Source organism: Selaginella moellendorffii, unplaced genomic scaffold (genome assembly GCF_000143415.4).
Source record: "Selaginella moellendorffii unplaced genomic scaffold, v1.0 SELMOscaffold_3, whole genome shotgun sequence".
In the NCBI taxonomy this organism is placed as follows: domain Eukaryota; kingdom Viridiplantae; phylum Streptophyta; class Lycopodiopsida; order Selaginellales; family Selaginellaceae; genus Selaginella; species Selaginella moellendorffii.
This window is the reverse complement of record NW_003314264.1, coordinates 2,329,444-2,340,235: the sequence shown is the minus strand read 5'-3', so window position 1 is coordinate 2,340,235 and position 10,792 is coordinate 2,329,444.

The window sequence follows — 10,792 nt, the reverse complement described above, 5'->3', positions numbered from 1 at the left end:
TGAAGTAATACTAGCATGTATTACCCTTTCCATCTTTGGCACCTAGCCAATATTTGTTAATGGTTTGACATCGAAGGTTCACCATACATTGTTCATCCTCTAAGGAGCATAGTCTCTCTTTTTATTAGTTCAGTTCTTGCTAAACCTGTTAGAGACACCTTCTCTAACTCAATCCCATTACTCATTCTCGAGTAATCTCAGTTTCCATTGATATAACTTTTGCACTTTGGAACTTTTAATTTTAACTTTTCAAAATTAATTTCTTAGGTGTCTCCAACACCTTGCATTGTACATATTGTGCAACTCCACTTCCCCATCCTAGGAAGTTCTCTACTTGAGGGCACCATCATCATCTCTTCTATTTTGTGCCACCTTTGGCACTAAGTTCTAGTTATCATAATTTATGCTAGTTGAATTATTGATGATGGTGTGGCTTGGTCAAGGTGACTAAGTGGGAAGAACACCTAAAGGTAATGAGCTATGTCAATGCGATGGCATTGTAAATCCGAAGAAAATAGTCTCTATAAGAGATCCAAGGGAAGGTCTCAAAAGTTGGGCCGTGGATGGACCCCATAGCAGAAAATGTTAAAAAGATGTACTAGGGGGAACACCCTCTAGACTTGGCAAAGCAAAGTGTTTGCTATGGAACCAAAAGGAAACCTCAAAAATGGAGGTGGCGATCCTATGTTACTGGGTGCAACAATCAAGGATAGGAGCAAAAGACTAGTGGCTAAAAAAAGAGCCAGGGAATTATAGGAAAGAATCCAAATGGCAAAGTTAAGCCAAGAACACTAATGTGTTGGGTGCTAACGGATTGTGGGAAAGGCAATATTTCCCCAAGGATGGATTCCTAACCGCTCTGATTTGGCGAAAGTGGATGCTCAAAAGGGGGGAGCGGTAAGGTAGCCAAATAATAGGGCTGTGGGCAACCCTAGCACAAAACTATGATAACTAGAACTTAGTGCCAAAGGTGGCACGATATCAAAAGGAGGATGATGGTGCCCTCAAATAAAGAACTTCCTAGGATGGGGAAGTGGAGTTGCACCATGTGCAATGTAAAGTGTCAAAAACACCTAAGAAATTGACTATGAGAAGTCAAAATTAAAAGTTCCAAAGTGCAAAGGTTATATCAATGGAATTTAAGACTACTCGAGAAGTAGTAGTGGAATTGAGTTAGAAAGGGTGTCTCTAAAGGGTTTAACGAGGACTAAACCAATAAACAGAGAAAACCACCACAAATGGTCGAATAAGTCTATAAGTTGGAGAGACTATGCTCCTTAGAGGATGGACAAGGCATGGTAAGCCTTTAGTATCAAACCATAGACAAACTTTGACTGGGTGCCAAGGATGGAAATGGTAATACATGCGGGTGTTACTTTATAAAAGGGGTTTACCGTTCGATGAGGACATTGAACTTCATCTATGGGTGGTGGGTTGTGAGACACAAAATCCCTAGGCCCCAAAGTGAAGCTGGAAGGGTGCCACGTGGTAGTGGCCAAAGCGAAAGCCAAATGAGTGTAACGCATTTGGACTAAAAGCTCCAACTTGAAAGGTCGAGAGCGGGAGTGGAACTGCCAAAAAAGTGCTCATGGAATGAGCACGAAGCGAGCAATAAGCGAGGCTCTAAAAAGGGACCTAAAAGGACTAACATATGATACATGGAAGTGTCCGAGATGGAGTCCGAGATAGACCCGAGATGGAATCCGAGATGGAGTCCGAGAAGGACCCGAGATGGAGTCCGAGGTCGAGACCGAGAGACTGGGACCGAGACCGAGACCAAGATCGGGACCGAGACCGAGACCGAGACTGGGACCGAGACTGAGACCGAGGCCAAGGCCGAGACCAAGCCCGAGTCCGAGTTCGAGTCCGAGTCCGAGTCCGAGTCCGAGTCCGAGTCCGAGTCCGAGTCTGAATCCGAGTCCGAGTTTGAGTCTGAGAGGGTGAAAGCCCAAAGCATTCGTCTCCCAAACCCTGGGGGGTTTGGTGAGCTCCAAAAGTATAGTAGGGGGAGGACTACAGTGGAGCCAGTTTGGCCCAAGAAGATTATACCCAATGTTGGGTGATGAGTTGCCCATTGGGAAGTCCAAGACTAGAGTGAACACGGACTGACAAGCGGGGTAGCTTGGTGAAGTGTTCAAAAGCCGGCTCTAATTCCCCCAAGAGATCAACTGGCCGATGCTCCCAGTCCAAGTGTGGGTGGCACTACCTACTTGGATACCAAGCGTGGCTCAACGGAACCTCGCTCTAAGCCCATGGCTAGAGCACCCAAAGGCGGAAGGCAGGGAGAGTACTCAGGAGGCCCGAGTAGGGCCATGGTGTTCCGAAATGTTGTCCCAAAGTCCCAGACTGTGGAAAGGAAGAGGAGTAATCCTCTGGTGTGGTGACCAAAGGCACAGTCGCATGGTGAGGAAGTCCTAGAGGATCATGGGACTTAGTGGTCGGGCCTGTGGGCCTTGATCCTATGGCAGTGTTGGTGAGCACGGCCATGGACAAAAAGGGACTTGATGAGGATTGGAAAGGAGATATTGGGGAAGGCTAATCCCCATGTCTGTGGGCATCCTAAGGATGCTAAAGAGTGGATCTGGGATGATCACTCAAGGATGGATGGCCCAATCTTCGAGAGACAAGATTGTGATGCAGGTGGTGTTAGACCATCGGTGTGACCAATGTGAATAGGCATGGCCTTAGCGTAATGGGCTGATATGTTGGTGGTACCTTGGGGTGTCAGTCATGGGATCGGACACATGGAGCACTTAGACCAAGTGCAAAGGTTGAGTGGCGAGGATGCCATTCTCAAGGCTAGCAAGCCCAAGTCTAAAATAGGACTTATGGAGGTTGTGAGTGAGACTCTTCTAAATGGTCAAAGGTGTGGTTAAGTGACTAAAGTAGAAGTGAAAATTTAGTTTCTTACACCATGGGGTTCAAATATAGAGGGAAAGGGCCTATGAATAAAAGTGCCCTTTTCCAATCGGTTAAGGGTCTTGGGATATTTGGGGTTAAGCGTCCTTGGGTTTGTACTAGGTTGGGTGACCTCCCGGGAAGTCCAAACTCAAGAGCTTACAATAACCACCAAAAAATGAATGTTCTCATATTCCAAACCATCACCTTGCCCTAGTAAGTTGGGACTCGAACCCAAGCACTAGAGGGTCGGGACTTGAACCCAACCTTCGTATATGCATCTACGGACGGCATCACACCGGATGTTTAGTGTGACTCCCCACGCTAGTGCACCAACTTATACTTAAAGCGCGCTATAAATCATAGCTTAGGAATCTAGTTCCTCTGCACTGCCAAGTCCTCTCACTTAACAAATCTGTGATCATGCATGGACTCCTCCATACTTGGCCCTGTGGGCCACCCCTTTTTGAAGTTAGCCCCTTCAACTAGGGGATTTGTTCCTCTGACCTGCCAATTTTGCTTAGCAAGTCATCTGACCAACATAACATGGTTCCATGTATAAACGTGAAAGTCTTTGACCATCAACTTTCGTTCAAAACCATCTTTTTGAACACTCGGGAACTACTTCCCCAACTTTGATAGTATTGCCTTATGGCAGGCTTCAAGACCACGTTTTTGTTGTGCCATTTTTATTTCACGCGTTCTATAAACCATTTACACTTGGTTTTTTAGGTACTAAGCTACCTAGAATTGTCTTTGGGAACCTTGAAGGAACTTTATCCCTTAGCTTGCTAAAGCCTTTCCTTTGCAAACTTTCTAATTGCCATATGGTCTAATATGGATAATTCCATGCTTTAAACTTTCCATAGCATCATGGTTGTTAATAACAACATACTTGAACGCCCACTTGATTCTCCACTCCCAATTGGCATAATCACCTTTAGTTATGCTCTTCAATTCTTATAGTTTGGTTCTACCCCCTTACTATTTGCTTTTGGTCTCACACCTTTCTTTCAATTATTCTCTTCCATACTAGGAAGATAGCTTTGCACATTCTACCATGCATTAGCAAGTATTCTTAGAGATGAACTTACCCGATAGCCTAAGGAGTGGTTCCTCAATCCGAGTATGCTCACCTTATAATCCCACACACCGAGATTAACATTACTACTTATGGGCTTTTATATACCTATCACTAACCTTGCCAAAATTCCATTTTTGGCTTTGTCCAATTTGAGTAAACGGTCTTCTCCTGTCTCCGCAACCTTGGACATTTGGATAGCACCTTCTATCCATCATCAACATTTGATTTTGTTCTCTGGGGGTAACCTTTGCTCCTTAGGACTATTTGTCTATGTGATGAGAATACCAACTCATCCTCTAAGCACACCCCTAACTCTTTGGGTTGTTCCAGCATTTATTAAAGGTAGCTCTGGCTACCATTTCAAGGACTTGTGTCCTCTACCATATTTGACCTCCCACGGTCATTAATTCTGGTCTCAAATTCATGAGCACAAACCTTAACTATATAAGGATAATTTTGTGACTCCTTTATTGTTTTGGAGTCTCTATCTTTCCCGTGATCCTAATTATAGTTGTTTACCACAACTACTTTAGCCAGTTTGCGAAGTCAAACACTCATCTGGATCACATCCTCAACTCTCTGAGGAAAACCTTATACTATTCCCAAGATCCCAAAGTCATTCCTTTATTGGCCAGTTTTTATCCACGACCTCACCTACGAGTTCACACATGAACTATAGTGGAGAGCCATGTCCTCCCGACTTACTACTCCTCAAGGATAGGCCCACTCCTCAAACCTTCCCATGTCAATACAAGTGGTGATATACTTGAGCACCAATAAAAGTCAGATTAAGGAACAGCTCCGATACCAAATTGTAAACGACTAAATTTTCCATTCTACTTTAGTCACTTAACCACACCTTCGACCACTTGGAGGAGTCTCATCCATAACCTCCATAAGTCCAAAGCCCCGAGGATGGCATTCATACCACTCAACCTTTGCACTTGGTCCAAGTGCTCCATGTGTCCAATCCCATGACCGACACCCCAAGGTACCACTTACATACCAGCCTGTTATACTAGGGCCATGCCCATTCACCTTGGTCACATCGGTGGTCCAACATCAATAGCATCACAGTCCCATCTCTCAAAGACTGGGTCATCTGTCCATGAGTGATCATCCCAAATCCACTCTTTAGCATCCTTAGGATGCTCGCAAACATGGGGAATAGCCTTCCCCAATATCTCTTGTCTGGTCCCCACCAACTCCCTTTCTGTCCATGACTGGGTTCGCCAACATTGCCACTAGACCAAGGCCCACAAGCCGGACCACTAAGTCCCACAGTCCTCTAGGACTTCCTCACCATGCGACCGTATTTATAGTCACCATATTAGAGGATTGTTCCTCTTCCTTTCCATAGTCTGGGACTTTAAGACAACATTTCGGAACACCGTAGCCTTATGCAAGCCTCCTAGGTACTCTTCCCGCCTTTTGCCTTTGGATGCTCTAGTTATGGGCTTAGAACAAGGTTCCGTTGAGCCACGCCAGGTATCCAAGTAGGTAGTGCCACCCACATTTAGACTGGGAGCATCGACTATTCGATCTCCTAAGGGAACTAGAGTTGGCTCTTAAACACTTCACTAAATTACCCCGCTTGTCAGTCTGTATTCACTCTAGTCTTGGACTTCCTAAGGGAATTAGAGTTGGCTCTTAAACACTTCACTAAGTTACCCCGCTTGTCAGTCTGTATTCACTCTAGTCTTGGACTTCCTAATGGTCAGCTCATCACCCAACACTTGGGTACAGCCTTCCTAGGCCAAACTGGCCTTTCCTAGCCAAATTGGCTCCACTAAGCTCCAACCCCCACACTCTCCCTACTATACTTTTGGAACTCCTAGCCCCCCCCCCCAGGGGACGATTGCTTTGGGCTTTCACCCAACTGCCTGTATTAATATTCGGACTTCGGACTCAGACTCGGACTTGGACTCGGTCACGGTCTCGGTCTTAGACTTGGACTCGGTCTCGATCTCGGTCTTGGTCTCGGTCCCGGTTCCATCTCGGACTCCATCTCGGACTCTATCTCGGATCCATCTTGAACTCCATCTCGGGTCCATCTCGGACTCCATCTCGGACTCAATCTCGGGTCCATCTCGGACTCAATCTCGGGTCCATCTCGGACTCCATCTCAGGTCCTTCTCAAGTCCATCTTGGACTCCATCTCGGACTCCATCTCAGGTCCATCTCGAACTCCATCTTGGGTCCATCTCGGACTCCATCTCGAGTCCGTTCAAACTCCATTTTGAACTCCATCTCAGGTCCATCTTGGACACTTTCACGTGTCATGTATTGGTCCTCTTGTATCCCTTTTCTAAAGACTCACTTATTGCTTGCTTTATGCTCATTCCTTGAGCACTTCGTTAGGAGTTCCACTCCTACTATCGACTTTTCAAGTCGGAGCTTTTGGTCCAAACGTGTTATGCTCATTTGGCCTTCGCTTCAGCCACTACCACATGGCACCCTTTCAACTCCACTTTGGGGCTTAGGGATTTGTGTCTCACAAGTAGTTGGTGCAATACTCAATGTCATACAATTCAATTGATGGCAACATTCATGGCATATGGTACAACTCCTCATGCTCTTATTACCAATACTCATGTCTGACCAGAATCCTGGTGATAATGTGTACCATTGTGATTGTTACCTATCATTCTTGAGATGCTCAGCATTTATATAGGTTTCCCATATGTCTTTAAGGAACAATATTACAATGGTATAATAGTTTGAGTGTAGCCACTTATCAAATGATACCCAAATATTTTTAAATGCACATTTAAACATGTTAACAATTGTGATGATGCCTTCTAACAATTGTATTGTCTTCGTCAAAGGCCATCTAAGTCAATGATGAAATTTGGCATTTACTTTAAGAACCTCTTGCTTCATTTGAAGTTAAATATGTCAAAGCGGATCATGTTGGGAATGTTGTGGCTAGCACTTCATTAAGATCTTATAGGACTTCTATATTCACTTGTTTCAACTATGATGATATTCTTTAGCTGGCATAATGTTATGAGATATTGCCTCTTTGGATTTTTTGGACGAGAATTCTATGCTATCAGCAATTTTTTATTTACCTTCTCTTGATTTTTTGGACAAGGATTCCATGCTATTAGTAGTTGCAAAATTTACCTTCTCTTGATGAGGTTTATGAGGCTTAAAAGGTTAAACCATGGATCCGAAAGCTTTGTGATGGATTTGAAAATATTTTTATAAATAACTTATTTTAACACACTTTTGACTACTTGGAAGAGTCTCATTCATAACCTCCATAAATCCTATACCTAACTTGGGGATATGCTAGCCCCATAAAGAAGTCTCACTCACAACCTTTATAAATTTTATACCTAACTTAGGGATATGTTAGCCCTATAAATGGCCTCCATACCACTTGACCTTTGCATTTGGTCCAAGCACTCCATATGTCAGAACCCACTATATACATCCAAAGGTACCATTGACATATCAATTTATAAACTCTTGAATTTGGACTTCTTGAGAGGTCATTTAACCTAGTATTATTCAAACCTAAGGATGTTTAACCCCATGTATCCTAAGACTCTTAATCGATTGAAAAATAGGATGCACTCTTATTCATAAGCCCTTTCCTTCTATATTTTAAACCTTATGAACTATCTCTCAAGTTGTTTTCTTTAGTTATTTATAATGCATTACTCTTCTTTGCAAGTTTACGCTTGCGTGAATAAAAATTAAAAGCCATAGCTCTCCCAAGAGCTCCACTCTCTTAACACCCTACCCCTTGAGTCAAGCTTAGCCAAAGCAAATTAAACATACTAAATGTCAATCAATATATAGTGCAATTCACCTAAGCCAACCAATAGAGTTGGACTCGAGACCTCTCTAATACCAAATATAAACTCCTAAATTTAAACTTCATAGGAAGTCCCAACCTAGTACTATTCAAATCCAAGAACATTTAGCCCCAAATATCCCAAAACCCTTAACCAATTGAAAAAGGAAGTGCATTATTGTTCATGGACATTTTCCTTCTATATTTAAACCCCATGCACTGTCTCTCAAATTGTTCTCTTTGGTTTCTTACACAACCCATGACACTAAGGTTATGTTCATTCACCTTTGTCTCATTAGTAGTCCGAGACCACCTATACCACAATCCTGTCTCTCCAGAACTAAACCATCCATTCATGAGTGATCACCCTAATACCACACCTTAGCATTTGTAAAATGCCTCAAAACATAGGGAATACCCTTCCCCAATATCTCCCTTTTGGTCCCCATCAAGTCCCTCTCCATCCATAGTAGTGCTTGCCAATATTGCTACAGGGTCCGGGCTTGAAGGCTTGACCACTAAGTTCTATTGACCTTTAGGATTTCCTTACCACGTGACCATACCCTTGGTCACTACACAAGAGGACTATTTTTCTTCTTTTCCATAGTTTGAGACTTTGGGATGATATTTTAAAACACTATGGCCATATGTGAGTTTTATGGGTACTCCCCACACCTTTCGCTTTTGGATGCCTTAAACATGTAGATAAAACAAAGTTTTGATAAGCCATGCTAGATACCTAAATAGTGCCACTTATGCTTGGATTAGGAGCATTGACCATTTAATCTTTCATGGGAGCTAGAGCTAGCACTTCACCAAACTACTCCATTTATCCATTTGTGTTCACTTTAGCCTTAGACTTCTTAATGGTTATATTATCACCCACCATATGAGTGTAGCCTTTCTAAGTCACATTAGCCTTTCCTAGCCAAATTAATTCCACTGAAGTCCAAACCCTACACTCTTTTCTATTATACTTTTTTGGAACCATTTCTAGGGATATGCCCCCCCCTCCCGCCTTGGGGGATGATTGCTTTGGGTTTTCACCTCACGACCTGTATTATTATTTGGACTTAGTCTCGGACTCGAACTAGATTTCGAACTTGGACTTGGACTCAATCTCGATCTTGGTTTCTATCTAGACTCCATCTCGGACTCCACCTTAGACTCTAGCTCGGAATTTAGCTCAGACTCCATTTTGACATTTCCATATATCATGACACTTGCTATGTATCAATCTTTTTTGTGTCCCTTTCTAGAAACTTATTCATCGATCACTTTATGCTCATTTATCGAGCACTTTGTTGGGAGTTCCACCCCTATTCTTAACTTCTTGAGTTGGAGCTTTTTGTTTAAATGTGTTATGATTATTAGGTTCCTGCTTCGACCACTACCATGTGGCACATTTTCAACTCCACTTTAGGGCTCAAGAATTTGTGTTTCACAAATCCACCACCCATAGATGAAATTTGATGTCCTTATCAAACTATAAACTATTTTATAAAGTAACTTTATCATGGATTACCATTTTCATCCATAGCATCAAGCCAATATTCATTAATGGCTCAACATTGAAGGCTCACCATGCCTTGCCCATCCTCTAAGGAGCATAATCTCTCTAACTTAAAGTCTCATTAAATCATATGTGGTGGTTCTCTTCCTTTGTTCGTTTAATTTTTGTTAAACCCATTAAAGACACTTTCTTTATCTCAATCTTACTATTCACTCCAGAGTAGTTTCAGCCTCTACTAACATAACTATCACACTTTAGAAATTTAATATTGATATCTCGAGTCAATTTTTTATGTGTGTTCAACACCTTGCATTACATAGATTCTGCAAACTCTACTTCCCCATCTTATGAAATTCTTTACTTGAGGGTATTATCATCCTCTCTTTTATTTCATACCATCATAGGTATTACATTCAACTTATTCATAATTTGTATTTACCCAATCATTTAGCTACATTGCCACTCTATCTCTTGGAGCTTTCACCTTTATGAAATTGGAACATTTGGTAATCCTATTATTGAAAATATATTTCCTTTCCCACAATCTGTTAACATCCATTTTATAGTAGTTCCTTATTTAATTTATCATTTGGATTTCTTCTAACAATTTCCAAAGCTCATTCCTAGCTACTAGTCTTTTACTCTTATCTTCCTATCTTTTAATTGTTATACCAAGCAATATAAGATCATTACCTCCATCCTTAAGATATTTTTTGTATTCCATAACAAAAGCTCTAGTTTGCCAAATCCATAAGATATTCACCTTTAGTAAATCTCTTTAATATTTCTTGCTGTGGGCTCTATCTATAACCCAACCTTACAACCCTCTTATAAGTCCTTCCTTAGAGACTATTTTCCTAGACTCATAATACTATTGTATTATCACAACTTATTTCACCTAAGTGTCTTTACAATTTGGTCATCTTAACCAAGTCATATTATTACCAATAGTTCAAACTAACATTTTGAATTAAGAATTTTATTCTTTAGCTTATCTTTGTTTAGGCATAGGATCACCTAGTGATCTCACGTTAACACATTAATATATCTATCAATAAGTATTAGATCTATTAGACCTTCAAATTGTTGACTATGACTTTATGAGCATCCCCCACATTTAGTGGTGTGCCTAAGCTAGCCCTTCCACCATAGCTATCAAGATTGGGTTCTTAAAGGATATATTTGACCTCCTTTTCATTTTGTTAAGAGGTTTTAAAACGTTAGCTCCAATTATTCCAAATCTTTATTTAATTGCCTTAAAGTTATCATATCCTACAACTCATTCCACACCATCGATATTTAATACAATCACATGAATCCTATGCCTATTAGCTTAGGATATATGAATCCCATTTTCATTAAGGTTCATGAACCAACCAACTTAACCTCAAAGCATTGTCCTTTGAGACATTTAATGTCTCCAGACCATTGGCTCTATGAGCCTACCCTCATAACACTTCTTACTTATGTCTAAGTTTTGCTATAACAA